The sequence below is a fragment of the Panthera uncia genome, chromosome E1, assembly GCF_023721935.1.
Source record: "Panthera uncia isolate 11264 chromosome E1, Puncia_PCG_1.0, whole genome shotgun sequence".
Lineage (NCBI taxonomy): Eukaryota > Metazoa > Chordata > Mammalia > Carnivora > Felidae > Panthera > Panthera uncia.
In genome coordinates, this window is record NC_064814.1 from 46265195 (window position 1) to 46288849 (window position 23655).

At 40.0% G+C, this 23655-nt stretch overlaps 1 pseudogene; it reads left to right on the forward strand.

The window, feature by feature from the left end:
- The first annotated feature begins 2988 nt into the window (after window positions 1-2988).
- On the forward strand, window positions 2989-22971 carry LOC125926152 (TAR DNA-binding protein 43-like; annotated as a pseudogene).
- The last annotated feature ends 684 nt before the right edge of the window (window positions 22972-23655 follow it).

Sequence of the window (23655 nt, forward strand, 5' to 3'; positions counted from 1 at the left end):
TTGCCAAAGTAATATTGAAAAAAAGAATACAGGGGCACCTGGGTGGCTCAGTCAGTTAAGTGTCTGACCAGCTCAGGTCGTGATCTCATGGTTTGTGGTTCAAGTCCTGCTTCAGACTCTGTGCTTACAGCTCAGAGCCAGGAGCCTGCTTTGAATTCTGTGTCTGTCTGTCTCTGTCCCTCCTCCACTCACACTCTCTGTCTCTCTCTCTCAAAATAAATAAATATTTTTTTAAAAAAAAAAAGGAAAAGGAAAAAAGAACACAAACCTGGAGACATCACAATTCCAGACATCAAGCTTATTACAAATCTGTAATCATCAAGACAGTATGGTACTGGCACAAAAACAGATACATAGATCAATGGAACCAAATAGAGAAACAAGAAATGGACCCACAATGTATGGTCAACTAATACTCGACAAAGCAGGAAAGAGTATCCAATGGAAAAAAAAGATTGTCGATTCGACAAGTGATGCTGGGAAAACTGGACAGTGACATGGAGAAGAATGAAACTGGGCCCTTTTCTTACACCATACACACAATAAATTCAAGATAGATGAAAGACCTAAATGTGAGACAGGAAACCATCAAAATCCTAGAGGAGAAAAAAGGCAGCAACTTCTTTGACCTCAGCCACAGCAAGTTTTTACCAGAAATGTCTGCAGAGGCAAGGAAAACAGAAGCAAAAATGAACCATTGGAATCTCCTCAAGATAAAAATCTTCCTCATAGTGAAGGAAACAATCAACAAAACAAAAAGGCAACCAACAGAATGGGAGAAGACATTTGGCAAACGACATGTCAGATAAAACGGTGAGTATCCAAAATCTATAAAGAACATAACAAACTCAACAACAACAAAAAAGCAAATAATCCAGTGAAGAAATGGGCAGAGGACATAAACAGACATTTTCCCAAAGAAGACATCCAAATGCAGGTGCCTGAATGTCTGTCAGTTAAGTGTCCAACTTTGGTTCAAGTCATGATCTCATGATTTCTGGGTTTGAGCCCCACCTCAGGCTCTGTACTGACAGCTCAGAGTTTGAGACTGCTTCAGATTCTGTGTCTCCTTCTCTGTCTCTGTTTCTCTCAAAAATAAGATAAACATTAAAAAAATTAAGACATCCAGATGGCTAATACACACATGAAAAGATGCTCAACATCACTCATCACCAGGGAAATACAAGTCAAAGCCATGATGAGATATCACCTCACACCTGTCAGAATGGCTAAAATTAACAGCTCAGGAAACAACAGATGTTGGCAAGGATGTAGAAAAAGGGGAGTCTTTTGCACTGTGGGGAATATAAACTGGTAAAGCCACTGTGTATAGGTTCCTATACGCAGTATATAAAAACCTATATAAAACCAGTATATAGGTGCCTCAAAAAATTAAAAATAGAACAACCATATGACCCAGCAATTGCACTACTAGTTATTTACTAAAGGATATAAAAATGCTGATTCAAAGGGGTACATGCACCCCAATGTTTATAGCAGCACTATTAATAATAGCTAAATTATGGAAAGAGCCCAAATGTCCATCAACTGATGAAGAGATAAAGATTGGTATACAATGGAATATACAATGGAATATTACTCAGCAATCAAAATGAATGAAATCTTGCCATTTGCAACAAAGTGGATGGATGGAACTAGAGTATATTATGCTAAGCAAAATAAGTCAGAGAAAGAAAATATCATATGATTTCAGTTATATGTAGAATTTAGAAACAAAACAGATGAACAAATGGGAAGGGAAGGAAAGAGAAATAAGATAGAAACAGAGAGGGACTAGAGCACCTCAGTGGCTCAGTCGATTGGGCATCTGACTTCAGCTCAAGTCATGAACTCGCAGTTAGTGGTTTTGAGCCCTGCATAGGGCTCTGTGCTGACAGCTCAGAGCATGGAGCCTACCTCAGATTCTGTGTCCCCCTCACTCTTTGCCCCTCCCTCACTCACAATGTGTGTGTGTGTCTCTCTCAAAAATAAACATTAAAAAATTAAAAAAACAAAAACAGAGAGGGAGGCAAACCCTAAGAGACCCTTAAATATAGAGAACAAAGTCAGGGTTGCTGGAGGGGACATGGGGTAGGTGTTGGGCATTAAGAAGGACACTTGTTGGACCACTGGGTGTTGAATGTAAGTGATTAATCCCTAAATTCTGCTCCTGAAACCAATACTACACTATATGTTAACTAACTTGAATTTAAATTTTACAAAAAGAGTTTGATAATCACTCCATACACTTCTAAGGAATGGCCCTATGCTCAATTGCCTAAATGTACATTGTTCTAAAGTGTCAGTCTATTAGCATTTAAATGCATACAGAAATAGGTGTTCTTAAAATTTTCTTTACAAGAGCACCTGGGTGCCTCAGTCAATGAACCTTCCAAAGTCAGCTCTGGTCATGATCTCATGGCTCGGTCCATGAGTTCGAGCCATACATTGGGCTTTCTGCTGTCAGCACAGAGTCTGCTTTGGATCCTCTGTTCCCCTTCTCTTGCTTATTCTGTCTCTCTCTCTCTTTCAAAAATAAGGAAATAGACCTAAAAACAAATCTTAAAAAAAAAAAGCATGAAACATGTTTACTAACAGACAGAAGTGTCTTTAGTTTTTCTGAATAAGGCAAAAGACAAAAAACAAAACAAAATACACTGTGTTTAGTGTTTAGTAATTCACCCTTTAGTATTTTATCTTATGTGAAAAAGACTTAGATGTCCGATGAATTTAACCCAAGTTATCACTTAACTCAGCAAAGCTTTGAAGTCCCATGTTATCAAAGATCTGGGAAGCCATTTTAAAAGTTTACCTATAAACCTTTTTATGTATTTAACCTATATCCTCTCAACAATCACCCATGGACACTGTATGAGACAGACAAAATGAAACATCATTTGAAGTAATTTTCCCTGACAAACTGCAACAGGTACTAGTTAACTAATAAAATTAAGTCACATAAAAGCTGATTAGGCTCCTCCCTCAGGGATGGATCCTGAAGTGAGTGTCAGGGTAGAACAAGGGTGTATTTGTTAAGGTTTTTTTTTTTTTTTTTTGATACCTCTTGTAAAACGAGGGATAAAACATGTTGTTTTGTTTATAACGGCCACAATTTTTGATAACCACAATTACAGACGGGCTCAGTATTGGGACAGAAGCAAGGCAATTCCACTGCCCACCCCAAAGGCTTGTAATGCAGAGAGTACCAAATTCAAGCGATGATTTTACAACAACAACAACAAAGAATAAAGCCTGATTATCTGTATTGTGTTTGATGTTGAAAGCTCCAAAAACATGTCTGTTTTAAATAAGCAATCAACCTTGAATGGGATTTAGTACTGAATATGTCACATCTGTGTCCACTAAAAAGTCAAACGGTTCACTTCCCCTCATCAGGCTCCTGTGGGAAAGTCTGAAGTGGGCAGTTGAAGCCCAGGGGACCTCTTGGCCCCCTTCTGCTGATTTGGTAGATGCTCCAATTTGAACCTCATCAGGAAGTGGCCCAAAGTCGCCCTCACTGAAGGCTCCACCACTGGGGATGGCTGAGGAGATCACTGGAGCCACACCAAGTGATGCAGAAACAGGAGGAGTGGGGGAGGGAGGGGAAGGGAGAGGTAGCAAGGGAGCCACTGGCAAGGCCCCAGACAGATTTAAAGTTTTGGAATAACATTTTTCCATTTCTTTTATCTTTTTATTTCATCATTTTTTTTTTGCACCTCAGCGTCAGCCACCTTCTTCTTCCTCTTCTTCTTTTTCCTCCTCTTCTTCCTCCTCTTCATCCTCCTCTTCTTCCTCTTCCTCTTCCCCTTCCGCTTCTCCTTCTCCCATCTCCCATATCCCATCTCCCATCTCTGTCTGTCTTTCCCTCCTGCTAAAGTGGCTTTGTCCCTGGTTGCTTTTCAGCCCTGTGGAAGAGGTGAAGGAGCAGGCCATGGGGTGGGCACCAATTCTGGCACTTGTGCTTGGGGAGGGGGAGGGGTGGGTTTAGAATCACTAGCATCTGCCTGCCTTCCTCCTCTTCCTCATTCTTCTGACTATTGGGAAAGGGTGTGTGGGAGGGGGCAGGTGTGTTCAATTTTTATCTCTCCTTCTCTCTCTGGGCCATCAATTGTGTCCCATCCTATGAGGCAACTTTCTTATTGGAGTAACATAAAACTCTGAATGTAGAGAATTTCACACACACACACACACACACACCATTCACGTGAATGTGAAAAACATTTGAATTTGTTCTGAACTTCCTGAGTGTTAGAATGCCCAATGTTTATAAGAGCTTGCCTTGAAACACAGTAACGGAGCTCGTTTACAAATTGGTGTTAGCAATAGCATCCAGAGGTAGAGAAAACATCTCACATGGATAACACCTGTGGCCATAGATCCACAAACAAGATGCAAACCAACATCAGCCCTTGTTTCACTCTTATTTGTGGAGAGGACGTGAAAGACCCAATGGTCAAATCTCCCCCTTTTATAAAAACAAATCCAATCGCACGAGAGCATTACCGTGGATGGATCCCATCGTGCAGGTGTTTTCCATTTCCAATGAGCACACAGCCAATTTGGTGCAAAGAAGGCAAAAGCTGCAGCAACCAACAAACCAAATGTGGCCCGGGATATCTCCGTGAGCATTGGTTCCTCCCCAAAAGGTGGCGCTTCGCTGATGGAACCAAAGGGCTTTCTAGTTTCTGGCCGCGTCGTCTCACGGCCAGCTTTCTCTAAGGGAGCACACAAGAAAGTGTTTCTTCAGACACCTCCAAAGAACCCCATCTGGGCCATCAGGGACTCAGGTGACCCTTCCATGTTCCCACGTAAGTAAGCACTTGCAAGTATAGGCTCCATATGTCCTATACGTGTAGCCTCCCGAAGTTTCCTTTTGGGGATGGGTGGTTGCTTTCTCCACACTTAGAGCAAGGTTATTAAATGGTGGCGGTCACGGTGGTGTTTTTTCCTCTTCCACAAAGAGTTACAAGGCGTCCATTTCGTGGGAGCGAAGCGGTAGCTGGGCTGCTCCTGGATCCCTCGCTGCTTCGGGTTCCCTGTCAGGCTTCCTAGCAGTGGCCTAGCGGAGAAATAAGAGCAGGTGTCTGAATGTACTCGGGTGACCAAAGATGAGAATGACGAGCCCATTGAAATACCATCGGAAGACGATGGGACAGTGCTGCTGTCCACAGTGACAGCCCAGTTTGTTGGGAGCATGTGGACTGCACTACCGGAATCCAGCATCTCAGTGTATGAGAGGTGTCTGGCTGGTGAAAGACATTCTGCACATCCCTGATGCTGGCTGGGGGAATCTGGTACCTGTCGTCAACTATCCCAAAGATAGCCACAGAAAAAGGGACGAGACAGATGCCTGCTTCTTCAGCAGTGAAAGTGAAGAGAGCTGCCCAGAAAACGTCTGATTTAATAGTGTTAGGTCTCCCATGGAAAACAACCAAACAGGATCTGAAAGAATATTTTGGTGGCTTTGGAGAGGTTTTATGGTTCAGGTCAGGAGAGATATTCACACTAGTCCTTCAAAGGGGTTTGGCTGTGTTTGTTTTACGGAATAGGAAACCCAGGTGAAAGTCATGTCACCTGTAGAGACATATGATCAAGGAACGATGGTGTGACTGCAAACTTCCTGAATCTCATCCAAGCCCAGACGAGCTTTTGAGAAGCAGGAAGGCGTTTGTCGGGTGCCTTACAGAGGGACGTGACTGCCTATAAGCTGCAGCAGTTCTTTTGCCAGGACTGAGAAGCGGTAGACAGCTTCATTCCCAAATGGTTCCCGGACTTTGCCCTTGTTACATTTGCAGAGGATCAAGTCCCGTCTATCTTTTTTTTTTTTTAATTTACATCCAAATTAGTTAGCATATAGTGCAACAATGATTTCAGGAGTAGATTCCTTAATGCCCCTTAATGTTTCAGCCCACTGCACCTCCCACACCCCCTCCAGTAACGCTCTGTTTGTTCTCCATATTTAAGAGTCTCTTATATTTTGTCTTCCTCCCTGTTTCTATATTATTTTAGCTTCCATTCCCTTGTGTTAATCTGTTTTGTATCTTCAAGTCCTCATATGAGTAAAGTCATATGATATTTGTCTTTCTCTGACTAATTTCACCTAACATAATACCCTCTAGTTCCATCCACATATTTGCAAATGGCAAGATTTCATTCTCTCTGATAGCCAAGTAATACTCCATTGTAAATATACACCACATCTTTTTTTTTCTTTTCTAGTACTGAGTAGGCAGTGGAAGCTCAACTTGAACTCCTTATTTTAGTTTGAAAAATATAACATAGGTTATTCAGATAGCATATAGAACCCAGGAAGGTGGGGGAGTCATGGAGGGAGTGACTGTAAACCATGCATTTGACTCTTCCCTTCCCCACCCCTCCTAGAGCTGAGGTCCAGAAAGGCAGAGACCATTCTCCACCTTCCACCCCCATCCCTTCTGTGTCTTAAAGCCTCATAATCTGAGGCTCCCCTTACTGGTCCTACTTTTTAAAACCTTCCTGTAGGTGGAACTTATGAGAAACTAAGCTCACTAGGATGTTAATGACTGAAAAAAGGTTAATATACTGGTTTTCTAGGGGTATTTGAAATGTGGTAAATGCAGGAAGCCACAGCTTAAAAGAATAAATCTGTGAATTTTTAGGTCTCATTAGGCAGATGGAGACATAATTTTATGAGTGTGGGAGAGGCCTTCTTGTTGATCCTGAAATTACATCATGAAAACAGCTGCTAATACTCCCTGTTGTTGTTGGAACCTGCACTTTAGGGACTAGTCAAGATAAGACTGAGCTGTGGAATTCTACAACCTTTGAAAAATCTTTCATGTGAGGACAACATGGGACAAGCCTCCTACAGAAATAGCTCAGAAATCTGTGTCATGCCATTATGGTGAACACCCAAGAGCCTCCCCCTAAACCACAGCAGCCTCCTGAGGACAGAGGGAGGAGAAAGAGAAATAGGGGTTATGGCCTTTGAAAAGAAAGGATATACATAGAGTGTGGAGTTATTTCTAGAGAATGTATTGTAAGCCTTGGGAAAGTGAATGGGGTAACTGCTGAAACGTCAGTGATGTTCTGGTCTCAAGGCTATGGAATGCCATAGCACTGCGAGATCCAGAGCCCCATGATCTCCCAGGAGCCAGTGAGGGAAGGGACCCACTGTCATTGCCTAGCAGTCCTTGAAACTGCACATCTTCCCTGCATGCTTTCACGTAAACACCAGATGTGTGTTTGGTCTATGTCTGGAGGCTCCTTGTGTTTTCCTCCCATGCTCTAACATTCTTTCATATTTATACCTGGTGAACATGAAACAAAGACTATGTGTAGTTTGCTCCTGCCGCTATTTTTCTGGCAGAGGCAGCCCTGTACGTCTGCTCAGTCTAAGTGGGAACTTTTTCTTCAGTGTGCAGCTACAAAAGAGGCTATCCAGGCTGGGAGCCCAAGGATGGCAGCATTTTGGTGGGTCCAGCATGTTCTGAGCCTGTTTTTGAGTTGGTCAATTCCTCCAATTTACCTCACTGGTGTATCAGATTTGAGGGAGTCAATGGGGTCTGAAAAATCAGGTTATCTCAATTCAAAAGAGACTGTTGTACAACCAGATACAATTGTTTATTTTACAGAGACTATGCTTGGCAAGAGGACATGAATACTAATGGCAATTGGTCACTGCATTCTCTCCCTGGAAGGAATTTCTTTGCAGGGGGCAGCATGATGTAACTTGTCATTCAGGAATTTGATTTTGGTGTCACAGAGCCAGAGAATCCCCACTTTGCCAACCAGTGTCTATAAGACTTGGGGTATATCAATTACCTTCATGAGCTGCAGGCTTTCACCTATAAAATGGATCAAGAAAGAGTGGGTGAGAGAAGAAAATGAATATGTGGGTGCAAAGTAATCACCACATGATTGGCAACTAGCTAGGTATTTTTAAAAATCTATAATGAATCTGTCAGCAGACCCAAAGGAATTAGGTAGAGAACCTACATGGTGAGTTTCATTGTTTTTATAATCGACAGAATCAAGCCTTCCAAGGGAACTTTCTCCTGTCTGCTGGTCAAGTCCCCATCTTCTTTACAGTGTGCCTGCTCTTGACTTCCTTCTTTCTAGACCTTTGTGCAGACCATGACACATCCTTAAATTTGTTAGATCGTCCACTTGGTTGCAGGCCAGTTTAAGCCTGCAATAGAACCACATTGATTGGCCTTGACTGGCTCCAGATTACTGACAGACCAACACATTCACAAACCATCTGAAGCAGAATTATTTAAGCAGTTAGGTCTGGTCATGGTGTGCTCCTTCTTACTATTCTTACACACCATGTGTGGCTTCATCTTACGCTCTAGTGCTTTACTTTACTGATGGTGGGGCCTGGTATATATTTCTGACAAATTCCATTTGGTTCAGAAGATGGGGGTTTCGTTACCGATAACAGAAATGGTTCCAGCTAGTTTGGGTGGAAAGGGACTTCATACAGGGAATTAGTTGACTACAACATTGTTTAAAATGCTGGAGAAACAGCAGTTAGGCTGAGCCTCTGGGAAGGACTGCAGAATAAGAGTCCCACCAAAATTGCTTTAGCCCTGTCACGGTTATAATCCCAGGAGGTCAGGGGGCTGCTATTCAAAATTCTGGCCCCAGTTTCATTCCATCTCAGCCATAACCCAGCAAGTCACTGCTGAATTTGTTGGCTCCAGCTGCATGTGTCTGCTGAAGTCTATACTACTAAGGGACGGTTCTAGGACTACTTTTATCTCCATTTAACACATTTCTAAAATAACTCTTCTGTTGTGCCAATTACATGCAAATACAAAGTCACACTGATAGCCAGATGAACAAGGGTGGCTGGGGGATGTTTTTACTTTCCAGTCTTGCAGAAAAGTACAAGGAGGTTGGAATAGATGTTGAGCAGGCCAGTCAGCTGGACACATGCTAGGCAAGTACCTGTGGAAAGTAATAGTTCTGGTTCTATGGAGAAAATAAAGACGAGTAAGCTGGATTCTCTCTTTGAGAGTCATAATTTAATAGGGAGAGGAGACCAGTTCAGGGTCTTGATTATTATGGAATTGTTACCTTGAGAATAGGGGAGGATTTCCTTTCCAGGTACCCACAAAGCAGATTTCTCCTAACACAACTTCCACACACAGGATGGTAATTGCTGGTTATCTCATCTGTGTACTCAGTGGGCTGTGAGCTGTAAAAGATAGGGGCCGTATGTGCCTTGCTTACTGTGAAATAGCCAATGTTTGATCCTATGCCATTAAATATATGTTAAATGATTGGGTAAATGAAAGAATATTTAAGTAGGAGTCAAAATGACAGCTGTAAGAATGTGTTAGCTTATTACAGCAAAAAGTGTTTTCTTCCTACCAGATCTCAGCCTTGTCTGTAGGTTATATCTGAAGACTTGAAACAATAAATTGAACACTGATGTTAGGAGAATATAATTCCTCATTATGGTTCACCAGTCCTAAATTCTCCCTAAAGGACAACTGTATATTTGTGGCTGGAGAAGCTACATTGAATTTCCTTTTGCTATTAGCATGAGAAGTGAACACGGTGCACCCTAAGTGATGCCACTTGCTGGTTGGTATAAAAAATGAGTATCACATTCAAGATTTCCTGCTCTTTAGTTACTTCTTGGGAATGGGCATTCCAAGGTGTTTCTGTATCTGGGATGATGCTCTGTTTATAAATAGTATTGGAAATACCACTTAATGCAGCTGCTACTACTAATTAACATTTGCAGTACATAATGAGTGTGAATCTTAGGGCTTGATGCTTTATACTCATGATTTCCTGTAACTTAAAATCATACCAGCTCATGAGGTGAGTTGCTATTTCACTCCATTTTACAGCTAACTGAGATTTGGAATTGAAATAACTTGTCCAATATTACCTGGTTAGTGATCTAGAAGGTTAGCTCTCAAAGTTAGGTCTGTGTGATCCTAGAGTCCACGTTCTTAACTCCTAAGTGAATTTTACTACTAATTATTCTGTAAGAAATTTCTTCTTATCACAAATATTAAGAATTTATAGGGATGTACAGCTCCCATGATGCTTTTCTGCTTGGTAATGGTTATTAATCCTCACAATATCTGAGAAAAGTATTCTCCTCTCCACTTTACAGATCCTAACACAGAAACTTAGAATAGGTAGAGTTAAATTTTGAATTGAGGTATTTGGACTCTAAACGCTGCTGTTGGGGCTTTTCATGATGTTTCCTCCGGCAATGTGCAGTAAAGACCTGCAGGCTGCCATCTTTTCCATATGGCTCCGTGGGACCCTGGCGTGCCAGAGCTGATAAGGTGATTCTTGGTTACCGTGGTGCAGCCGTCATGGCATGGGGAGACTCAGAGAGGGACGTGTGCATTGAATTCCAATTTTTAAAAAGTCCTGCTTCTCTAAAATGATTTGTTGTCTTTTTCATCCAGAGAGGACTCCTTCTGTTGTCTTTCCAGTGTAAAATTAAAAAAGCCATTACTTTAAAGGAAATTTCATTGAAATTCCTCCTATTACAATGGGAACCCTCCCCTACCTTTTTTAATCATTCATTTCTCATTGAAAATAGAGAATAACCAGTCACTTCCATTAGATCTAATGCTCTTGAAGATAACTACCAAACAGACCTTGTTCTCTGGGAATGATTTGTGGGGTAAAACCCACTATTGTCCCAGTACTTTTGAGGATGTTTGGTATATGATCCATCTTCAAAGATTTAGGGTAGGTGGTACTGGTTAGACTAATTGAGTTTTAAGGAGTTGAGGCTAACTCAAAATTTTCTCAGTCAGGGAACTTGTTATATGAGTATATAGGCATGGGACTTCAGAAAGAGCCAAACAAACTGAAAAGAGCAGGAGCCTGAGGGTGGTTCTGGGTTCCAGTGGCTTAAGTACCCCAGCAATTGGGATTGATGGCTTTTCATTCTAGGACTCCAACTTAATGTTATGCCCAAGACACAATGTGTCTTGGCTTTTTCATTATCTTACATTTTACTTTACCATGTACCTTACTCTTTGTATTTAACTTGTATTCCCATGAGTGGCAACATGAATTTCTTAAAGATAGACTTTATCCCAGGTCTGGGACAGATACTCCTCAGCTAAGAAGATGTCTTCTCCAGTATCCTGGACCTGATGGGTGGTGGGATTACATGGGCAAAATATGGTGGTCTCTTCAGCAGAGGTCATGAATGAAATTATTTCCATCAGACAGAGCTGAGGATTAAATGAGCTTTTAAATGAAATACATGTAGGGGCACCTGGGTGGCTCAGTTGGTTGGGCATCTGATTCAGTTCAGGTCATGATCTCACATTGGTAAGTTCGAGTCCCACATCAGGCTCTGTGCTGACAGCTCAAGATCCTGGTGCCTAGGGGCGCCTGGGTGGCTCAGTCAGTTAAGTGACCAACTTTGGCTCAGTTCATGATCTCACGGTTCATGAGTTCAAGCCCCACGTCAGGCTCTGTGTTGACAGCTCAGAGCCTGGAGCCTGCTTTGGATTCTCTTTCTCCCTCTCTCTCTGCCCCTTCCCTGCTCACACTCTGTCTGTCTGTCTGTCTGTCTGTCTCTCTCTCTCTCTCTCAAAAATAAATAAACATCAAAAAAAATTTAAAAAAAAGATCCCGGTGCCTATTTCAGATTCTGTGTCTCCCACTTGCTCTGCCCCTCCCCTGCTTGCTCGTTCTCTCTCTCAAAAATAAATAAACATTGAAAAAACATTTTAATGAAATACCTGTAAAATGCTTATTATGGTGTCTGGTCCATATAGTAATTGTAAATGTTAACTGTCCTTTTGACATAGGTGTTTCTGGGCATATATGGTGAGTACGGGGGGTGGGTGTTTGATAGGCAAATGCTTGGATGTGCATGTGTTTGTATATGAACATTGTGTGGCCAGTGATTATTAGAAATAGATAAAATGTTCATTTGCTTGGGTTCATTCTCTCAGGTTATTAGAATTACGTTGTATTCCAGAGAAAGTCTATGAAGGAAGGGTATGGAGAGAGGTAAAGTAAGGGCTAAGAGAGAAGCTCCCTGAAATGAATTATTTGTATGACCTTTACTGGAGCCTCATGGATCCTTATTCCTGAAGATGGGCTCATGGTTTGTCTACATTTTTTTCTGAATAACCCAAGTTACAATATGGCATTTATGAAGATGGCAGTGTTTCTCTAAGTAACATTGACTTGTGCAATGTCTGTTACCAACACTATGAAATGGAACCTAAAATGTTTATTTTTTTATGTTGTAATCTGACATCCTGAATGATTTTCCTTTGATATTAAAATGACATTTTCTTTTAGTGTTGTGGGAAATCATGAAATAGAAGGCTAAAATAATGTGGATTGCTAAGCAGAAATCAAAATTGATGAAGTGTCTTGCTGAATTTATCAAAGTGTTTGGGGGTTGTTACTTTTACCCCTATTAATTTTTAATCACCTAAATAGTGGTGGACCCCACTAAGAGTTTGATGTGTTTGATTTTTATACTACCAGGTGTCATGGACTGAATGCTTATATCCTCCCAAAGTTCTTTTATTGAAACCCTAACCCCCAATGTGATGGTATTTGGAGGTGGTCCCTTTGGAAGGGTGATCAGGTTTAGATGATATGATGAGGATGGGGCCCTGTGATGGGATCAGTGTCCTTAGAAGAAGAGGAAGAGATCAGAGTTCCTTCTCTTTCATCCAAGTGAGGACACAGGGAGAAGTCCTGCAAGCCAGGAGGTCCACCTTCCCCAGTGAACCGAATCAGCCAGCACCTTGGTCTTGGATTTCCAAGCCACCAAAACTGTGAGAAATTCCTGTTTGTTTGTTTTTAATTAATTAATTTATTTATTTATTTATTTATTTATTTGAGGGGGAGACAGAGAGCGAGCAAGGAAGGGACAGAGAGAGATGGAGACAGAGAATCCCAAGCAGGGTCCACACTGTCAGCACAGAGTCTGATGTGGGGCTAGAACTCATGAACCACGAGATCATGACCTGAGCCGAAATCAAGATTCAGGTGCTCAACCGACTGAGACACCTTGGTGCCCCAAGAAATTCCTGTGTTTTAAGCCAGCTAGCCTATGGTATTTTGTTATTAGCAGCCTGAGTAGAATAAGACACAAAGGAAACACCTATCAATTGTAAAAACAGTCTGGAAATTTATGATAACTAGTCTCTAGTACGTTTTCTTAGTATATTAACCCATGTTGCTAGAATTTCCTATATCTACAAGGGTAAATGTTACCTAGTGATACAAGTGAAAGATTTTTCACCAGCCTTTATGGAGTCTATGTTATTACACAGTGTCTGTCTCTTATGTATTAAGCTGTAAGAAGTTAAGCTCTGAGCTCAACAGCATGTTTGCCCTTGTCACTAACACCTTTATCAGAATATTATGAGAAACTAGGTTTTAGTTTGTGTACACTTTGGAATTTTAAGTTTACCACCTAGTCGGTGAGTTACTTCAATATGTTTACTTAAAAATTTCACTTAGTGATGCCTGGGTGGCTCAGTCCATTGGGCAACTGACTCTTGATTTCGGCTCAGGTCATGATCTCACAGTTCATAGGTTCAAGCCCCATGTCAGGCTCCTCACTGAGAGTGCAGAGCCTGCGTGGGATTCTCTCTCTCTCTCTTTTCTGCCCCTCTCCTGCTCATGCTCTCTCTCTTTCAAAATAAATGAATAAACTTAATTTTTTTCATTTAAAAATATCAAGTTTTCTTTGTATAATGACAATGATTTTTTACAATCATTTCTGTTACCCTTGGGCCATTTAGAAGAGGATTTCTGGCAAGCTTTAGAATATGAATATGTCAGTTATATTCCCATCAAGGCTTGTAATACCTGGGCATTGGATGCATTTACTAAAATGGAAATTGGTCTTCTAGACAGGACAGCTACCTCTCACTTAGCTGATAGGATAGCCTCAGTGCAATCTGCAAATCTTATTGAATTGGATTGATTCCATTATCTTCCTCACAAACCTTTAATTAATCCTAGTTATGTAGCAGAAATGTAATTCTCCTACTTCTTACCACTTAAAAAACCAGTGATTTAAAAAGTGAAAATTTCTTACAGCAAAGAGGAACTAAAGAAGTGGACTTCACAAATACTAAATATAAGCTGTGTTCTAACACAGAGCTGAATGCCTTCATTGTGATATTTATTTTCCAGAAGAACACTGTGCCATATGTGTTCTTATGTCCCTTTTGAAGATGAGCTTAGTAAGTGGCAGAGATGTTATTTGAATGGGATTTTGATTCAGCTAAAAGCTCATATTGTAGAAAACAGTGGTTGAGATCAGTCATGTATTAGACAGCTACTATTCCTAATCAGTTAGATGCAGAACTAGGACCAAAGGTGGTCCTAGCTTTATATATATACATATATATACACACACATATATATGTATATATATATACACATGTGTGTGTGTGTGTGTGTGTGTGTATATATATATATATATATATATATACATGCGCACGTGCACACACACACACGTATATATATAACACATATATATTTATATTTATATTTCATAATTTGGTATCCTGCATCCAGCAACTGACAATCACGAGACAAATTTCATACCTTTAGAATGAAAACAATGGGTACATCACAGGAGTGTTCAGAGAGCAAAAAGAAAGAATAACCAAAACCTTTTATTATGAACACAAGGCTCTTGAAATAATAGTTGGAGGTTGAGTTTGAATCTTTAAATTGCAATTTGAATTTTAGCCTAGAGTTAAGACTATAATTAGGTCTCCTTTTTTAAGGCATTCAACAAATCTTTACTATTTGTTATTTTTTAATAAATGTTTATTCATTTTTGAGAGAGAGAGTGCAAATGGGGGAAGAGCAGAGAGAGAGAGGGGAACAGAGAATCCAAAGTGGACTCTGCACTGACTGCAGCGAGCCCAATGCAGGGCTCAAAGTCACAAACTGTGAAATCATGACCTGAGCTGAAGTTGGACGCTCAACCAACTGAGTCAGCCAGGTGCCCCTGTACTATTTTTTAATATGTGTTGGACTTCATAAACACTAGTTCTCTTTGGCTCCAGGAAGCTAAAGAGAATCTTTATGCAGAAGTTTAAAAAAATACTTTAAGCATAGTATTGTGCCTCTCCCTTTTCCCACTTAACCTAATTTCATTACTCATTTCACTGTCTCATAAACAATAGAGCATATTTCAGCTGTCTGATGAAAGAAGTTTCGTTGACCATCACAGAAGGCCTGATGAGGACTGCTGAATTTGCTCATGTGCAATGACAGTTAAGTGCAGAGGAAAGGGTATTGGACAGAAGCGTGGAAAGCTCATTTTAATTCTTTGTTACTTAAGTCATGTAGCCTATCCGTGTCTACCTTCTGCTTCTACAAAGTCGGAACAGTAGTACTGATAGAGCATTTTGTTGCAGTTGACACATAAATTGTGTTCAGCAGATCATTGTTGTTGGGATTTTTTTTCTGCCCATAAAAAAGAGAGTGTCATTATTTTAAAAATTCAATTTTGAATTTTTAAAATAATAACACTATCTGCAGTAAATACCTTGTGAATTAATGAACAATGCAAGCAGCTGATTCTACCTCCACCCAAATGAAAGAACAACAGGGCTAGAGGGAATGTCTTGGGGAATTTGCTATGAAGGGAGGGAAGAAGAGGAAGAAGAGTGTCTGAGTCCATTTGGATTGCTATAACAAAAATACCACAGACCAGGTAACTTGCACACAACAGAAACTTATTCCTCACAGTTTTAGAGGCTGGGAGTTCCAAGATCAAGGTGTTGGCAGATTCAGTGTCTAGCGAGGACCCACTTCCTGGCTCCTAGATGGCTGTCTTCTTGCCATGTCCTCACATACTGGAAGAGACAAGGATGCTCACCTTCTGTGGTCTCTTTTATAAGGACTCAAATCTCATTCATGAGGGTAGAGCCCTCCCAAAGGTCTCTAATCACCTCCTAAAAGTCCTGTATCCCAATATCATCACATTGGGGATTGAGTTTCAACATAGGAATATAGGGGGCCACAAACATTCAATCTATGGTAGACATTGATATTTACTGAATGCTTAATTTAGCTAGGTACCATGCTAAATTCTTATGTTTATTGATGTATCTTCAACAAATAATTATCACCTACTGTGTTCTACATACTAAGCTAGGCATTGGAGCATAGTAGTATGTAAGACAGGCATGGTCCATATTCTTTGGTGCTTATAAATTAAGCATTAGGGATAGATACTAAACAAATATACAGACAGTTAATTCTTTATTAATTAAAATTATGGCTATCACTAGAGAGATATAAAATTATTTAATCTTTTCAGCAGCCTTGTAAAATATTATTTGCCTTTTATAGAAGAATAAAATGAGGCTTGAAAGGGTTTAAGAAATTATCTGAGGTCACAAAGCTAATAGGTGGTGGACTTAACATTGCTCAGGCTTTATCCCTTCCAGAAGACTGCTTGTGGGGGTCTCAAGACTGCATGATCTTAAGGAAGTCCACAACTTGACCAACCCCTTTCACCCATTTATCCCTTAAGGGAAGGTTTCTTGAACACTTACCACATATCACCACCACAATGGACATGATACCTGCCTACATGGAGTTCACAGACTAATGAGGACGACAGAGATTAATCACTTCTCAAATACATAATTATAAACTACCACAAAATGAGGAAAAATTACATAGTGTTATGATAGCCTGTGATAGAGACACCCACTTTAGGAGTTCAGGAAGGCATCCATGAGGAGGTGACCTTAAAATAGAGATCTAAGGGATGAGAGGGAGCTAACTGGGTAGGAAGGATGATGGAAGCAGATGATTTTATGCGGTGGGGTGAGGATCTGTGAAGGCCCTGAGTCAGAAAGGAACATATTGAAATTGGAACAAGTAAATGAAGATCACTGTGGTCAAACTGAAATAATGGAAGAGTAGCACAAGGTAAAGACAGGTAGGAGCTAGAACCTGGTGTTTTAGCCATTTTAAGGATTTTGGTCTTAATCATAGGAGCAAGGTGAAGTCATGGAAGGAAAATCACTTTATCAAATAATTGAGTGAAGAAATAGGCAGAAGACATGAATAGATACTTTTCCAGAGAACACATCCAGATGTCCAATAGACAGACACATGAAAAAATCCTCAACATCACTCATCATCAGGGAAATGTCAGTCAAAACCACATTGAGATACCACCTCACACCTGTCAGAATAAAATTAGCAGAAGAAACAACTGATGTTGGTGAGGATATGGACAAAGGAGAACACTCCTGCACTGTTGGTGGGAATGTAAACTGGTGCAGATACTCTGGAAAACAGTGTGGAGGTTCCTCAAAAATTAGAAATAGAACTACCCTATGACCCAGCAATTGCACTACTAGGTACTTATCCAAAGGATATAAAGACGCCGATTCAAAGGGACACATGCACCCCAATATTTACAGCAGCAGTATTGGCAGTAGCCAAAATATGGAAGGGGCCCCAATGTCCATCGACTGATGAATGGATAAAAAAGATGTGATATATATATTCAATGGAATATTACTCAGCCATCAAAAAGAATGGAATCTTGCCTTTTGTGACAATGTGGATGGAACTAGAGTGTGTTATGTTAAATGAAATGTCAGAGAAAGACAAATATATAATTTCACTCATGTGGAATTTAAGAAACACAGATGAACATAGGGGAAGGGAAGCAAAAATAAAAACGGAGAGAGAGGCAAACTATAAGAGACTCTTACGTAGAAAGAACTGAGGGTTGCTGGAGGAAGGTGGGTGGGGGTGGGCTAGATGGGTGATGGGCATTAAGGAGGGTACTTGTGATGAGCACTGGGTGTCTTATATAAGTAATGAATCACTAAATTCTGTTCCTGAAATCTTTAAAAAAATAAAGAATTTAAAAAATCACTTTCACAGTTGTGTGGGCATATATCTGAAGTGCAAAAGCAGAACATAAGGATATTATTGCCATCTTTCAAGTGAGAAATGGCAGTAGCATTACCTGGGCTAGCAGGTGTGTATGAGAGACTTGAGTCAATGATGGAAACCTGAAGAAAGCAGTTAATTTTGTCTACTTAATGGAAATACTTCCATAATTCATACAAATCACCTGCTGATCTGAATATGTTCTTGATTTGGCATTACGCAGGCTCATGGTGAGTTGATTCTTACAATGACTTTGATTTTGAAACGCAGTTTATATCTTATCGATGTTGACCTAGCTCTTGATAGAGATGTATATAATACAGTTTGACTCAGTCATAATTCTCTAAGCGTCTACTATGCTACACTCTATTAGCCCCTGCAGGACTTAAACCGATAACTAAGATATTATCCTTGCTTGCAAAAGTAAGTGACCTAATAATGTACATAGGATGATAACAAAGTACAAACACAAGTGACTGTGGTGTACAACGTGCCACAGCCAAGTTTTATTGCATTTCTTTAAGAAGCAAAGATCACATTCTACTTAAGGATTTAAAGGATTAGCAAAGATAGAGCATGAAAATGGACTTGGAACCATGTGACACATTTAACTCATGGAAGAGGGGTTATGGAAGGCTTGTTTTCTAAACTATACTTAATCTGGGAGGATAAAAGATAATAATTATATTGATACCTGAGGCTATTAGGATTTATGGAAGTTAGATTATCTTCAAGAAACATATTTGTGATGAAACATTTTCATTTGATTCACTTGATTTCATTTGATTCACGGGCTTCACTATGCACTTCTTAAAAGAAGACTTAATATTTCTAGAGCATTTTTAAGTTTACAGTAAAATGGAGAGTAAGGTACAGAAATTTCCCATATACTCCCTGGCCCATAGCTTTACCCAGTCAGCATCACTCACCAGAATGGTACATTTTTACCAAGGGTGTACTCACACTAACACATTATAAACACCTCAAGTCCATAGTTTGCCTTAGGGTTCACTCTTGTATTGCACATTCTATGGATTTGGTTAAGTATATAATAACATATGTTCATCATTATAATATCAGAGTATTTTCAATGCCTTAAAAATTCTTTGTGCTCTGCCTAGTCATCCCCTTCCTCACTCACCATTCACTGTCAATTACTAGTCTTTTTTGCTGTCTCCATAGTGTTATCTCTTCCGGAGTGTCATATAGTTGGAATAATATAGTATGGTGCCTTTTCAGATTGGCTTCTTTTACTTACTAATATGCATTCAAGTCTCCATATCTTATCATGGTTTGATAGTTCATTTCATTTTAGTGCTGAATAATATTCCATTGTTTGTATGGACCACTTTATTTTTTCATTTACCTAATTTATCATTTCTCTGATGATATAGGATGTGATATCTCTTTTCATACACTGATTTGCCATCTGCATATCGCTGGTGAGATGTCTATTAAGGTGTTTGGCCCATTTTTAATCAGGTTGTTTTCTTATTGATGAATTTTAAGAGCTCTTTATATATGTTGGATGAGTCCTTTATCAGATGTGTCTTTTGCAAGTATTTTCTCCCAGTCTTTGTCTTGTCTTTTCATTCTCTTGATACTATCTTTTGCAGAGCAGGTCTACAAATTTTAATGAAGTCAAGTGTGTCAGTTATTTCTTTCATAGATCTCATCTTCATTATTGTATCTAAAAAGGCATCACCATATCCAAAGGTCATCTAGACTTTCTTCTTTAGGACTTTTATAGTTTTCCATTTTCCATTTAGGTCTCTGACCCATTTCTAGTTAATTTTTGTGAAGGGTGTAAGGTCTGTGTCTAGATTCATTCATTTCATGTGGATGTCTACTCATTCCAGTATCATTTGTTAAAGAAACTTTCTTTGCTTCATTTTGTTGCCCTTGCTTCTTGTTTGTTTGTTTGTTTGTTTGTGTGAGAGAGAGCACAGCATGCTCAGGAGAGGGACAGAAAGGGAGAGAGAGACAGAATCCAAAACAGTCTCCAAGTGGTCAGTACAGAGCCTGATGTGAGACTCAAACTCACAAACCATGATATCATGACCTGAGCTAAAATCAAGAGTCAGACCTGAGCTAAGAAGTCAAGAATTGGACACTTGACCAACTGAGCCACCCAGGTACCTAGCCCTTCCTTATTTGTCAACGATCAGTTGACTGTATTTCTGGGAATCTACATCTGGGTTCTCTGTTCTGTGCCACTGATATATTTGTTGGTTCCTCACCAGTATCACAATGTCTTGATTGATTACTGTAGCATTATTGTAAGTCTTGAAATTATTCATTTTTGTGACATTGACTCACTTTATTTAACACTCATTATGGGTTTACTGAAAATACAGCAGACATTCATTGATTTTTAGGGGCAATGTTTAAAGTTCTGACAAATCAGGAACTCCTGGAAAACTTTTCTTGAAAGTGATAGACTCAGTAATTATTTTACAAAGAGCAAATGGATAATGATTCCAAATAGAGCAGTAACTCTGAGTATAAACATGGTGGAGGGAGATACAGGAAGTTGGCAAAGAAATTTGAGTTCTTCATTTTGATTGGAACATAGAGTAACTAAAAGTGATATTGGGGGGATGAAAGTGGAGAGTCGAAGCCCTATCACTGACGATCCTACGGGATAGACTGCTGGACAGTGGAAAGAAATTTTCAGTTGCCCACATCTAACTTGAAGAAAGAAATTTTGACTGCGTGTTTCGATATATTTTTCTTTTTTCAAGTGACCCAGTATTCAATAACTTTTATGATAAATAACCTGGGGTCTGACAGCAGCATTTTCCACAGGGTTGAGATTCCTGGGAAGAAACTGGAGTTTATACTGATAGATCTACTGAGCATATTATCAGGAGAAGAGCTTTCTTTGATGGGCAGTCATTTGGAATCTATTTTCCCTCACTTCAGAGTAGTTCTCAGGTCAAATCACTGTTGTATTTATATCCATGACCTCTTTTCCAGTGCTGTATCAGCTGAGCATTGTAGAAACACCCTTAAAAGAAGCAGTATTTGGGTAAGAAACGTCAGCCAAAATGAGTGAAATTAGACAAATTTTTTTTAAAGAATGAGGGATTTTTAAGTGGCTTTATCAGTAAATCCTTCAAGTAGTTTCCATTTGAATTGCTAAGCCATTATACAGCCATTAATTGAACCCAGCGAACTTTCTTTGGATCATTGAATACCTATTGTGCCAAATGAATCTCAACATTTTGTGTTGGGGGGGCAGGGAGTCTGGGCTAGGACTTATAGTTTGAAATCTGATGAGTAAGGAAATCTTTGGAGAAGTTTATTGCCCTATGGATAGGGTAGAAGACAGAGAAGGAGTATAAGGAAATGGCTGGAGTTCAAGGGTAGGAGTACTTTTCTTCTCTTTCTTTTCTTTTTTCTTTTTCTTCTCCTTTCAAGATCTCATTGGGTCTTAAAGAAAAGGTGAATATCTGGGTAAATATTGTAGTGGTTTTAGTTCATATACCAGAAGTCTTTGAACTTTGAAAATCATAAATACACCTGAGAATGTGAAAATGTAGATGGCTGGGCCTTATACCTATATTTTGATTTAGTAGATCTAGGTGTGGAGCCTTGGGGATCTCATTTTTAACAAGTACCCTCTGGGTGATTTTATGTAGGTGGTCCTGAGTTTTGCATTTGAAAACTTGACAATTCCAACTTGTAGAAATTAGACACAATTTAAATCATTCAGTAAAAGTCATAAAAACCATCCTGCTACTGTGCTAGGGTCCAGGCATATAAAAAGTAAAATACATAGCTAGTAGAGAGAGAATATAAACACACGTGCATGTGTGCGCATGCACACACACACCCAACATCAACGTGATACCATGCTAAAGAGAGAAATTTATCCATTGGGTATGTGTATGCCAGTTACAGACTCAGAAGTGGGGAAAGAAAACTTGAAACTGAAGGCTTCCTCTTGAGATAGACTTTGTTTGTCTACTTTGTAGTGTTAGGAACATGCCCTCCAAGCTGTGTAACCAGTGAGGTAGAAATAGTTCTTCTTTATGAGACATCTCCTTTCAAAATAATGAGCATATTCATGTGGTTTTCAAGGCCTTTAAAAAAGAGTAAATAAATCTGGTTTCAACCCATCTGCTGATTCAGGATATCTGAGGATAATCGGGTGTGAATTTTAAAGCTGTAGTGGGGAAAACAGTCCATGGGTAAAAATGACAGCTGACTTTAGGAGCACAAACTTTTATTTTCCTGAGATTGTGCAAAGAGTCTGTGTCTGTATACAGAGACTCCTCTCTCTGAAGTGCCAGTTTATGACAATGCCAAGTGAGAACTTTCAGTTCCTTTGTGACAAGAGGTAACATCCATAGAAAGTTAGAAGTAATAAAAGGTTATTTTAATAACCCATCACACCTTCGTTCTTATTGCCAGTGAATGCATAAGGACCAGTACAGAGTGCTAGCCTTTGCAACATTAACTCATTAAAACATCAAAATTCATTTCAGAATATCAGACTTTGACATCATAAAATAGGACCCTATAATGAAAGTGCTAATATTGGATTGACTACAAGGTGATCTGTAAAAAATTTTTAAAAAACAGGGTAATAATCTTGCTTTCCTGGTAATCATTGCATAGGAAGGGGATAAATACATAGAGATGAATTTCCAACATACTGTCTGATGAAAATGAATGTGCTAAGGAGGTGGAGGCTGCTTCTCGGCCCTGCTGTGGGAGATTGAGTTTCTTCTTAGTAGTAGTTACTGTTCTATCTAATCCCAGAAACTGCTGTCCCCAGTGGTGTGACAGTGGTGTCCCCTCCTTTAGAGTTGGGGTGGCAGGGTGTGGCAATATCCAAGCTGCTGCATTCTGCCAGCCATCACTTGTGAAGCCTCAGTTTTCTCCCATACATCTGGTACTGGTGAGTGATATACTTTCACACCATGGTAATGTCAGGTAGAGTGCCTACAGAGATCTGGTTCATGGTGTCATAGAGGTCTCATGTGATGACTGAGGATTATGCCACCTTCTCAGTGGCAGCAGAAAGAATTAGTGGATGAAGAGCCAGTGGAGAGATGAGAATCCTGGAGAAGAAAGAAATGAATGAGGAGGTAGAGGAGAAGATGAGGAAGGGATGTTCAGATGAGACATGGTGCAGAAGACTAAAGTGGCAGAGGTGAAGGAAGTGGGGAGGCCCTGAGCCTTGAATGTGATCTCTTCAGGGACTTTGAGTGTGGAGTTACAGACCATGGATGCTCAGGCTGACAGGGCCTTCCTCCACCTCAATCCCAAGTTGGGGTGAATGCAGCGGCACTTGGATGAGGACAGAAATTTCATCAACCAAAATATACCTGCATTGTGGGACCTCACCTTTTGAACCAACCCCCACCTAACAAGCACCCTAATGCATATTTGCTAAGGTGTATACCAGTTAGGGATGAAAGAGTTCAGACATCCCAGGACGGCTACAAGTTGGGGGTCTTCTTTTGGACGAACTCTTACTGCAAAAACAGGTGATCAGAGAGTGTGATGAGGTCAGATCTTCTGGACAGATGTCCTTTCTTTCCATTCAAAACATTGGATCAGGACCCTATGCCCCCTGTCCTTCATCTACAGGAGCAGGACACCACTTGTAGCTTCTTACCTTCATCACTGCCTCAGACCACAGCCTCCCAGAATCAGACAAAACTATTGTTATTACTATTTTAGTATATGTGCTGCCCAAGAGAGCATGAAACTATTGTTATTGCTAACAGGGAACTG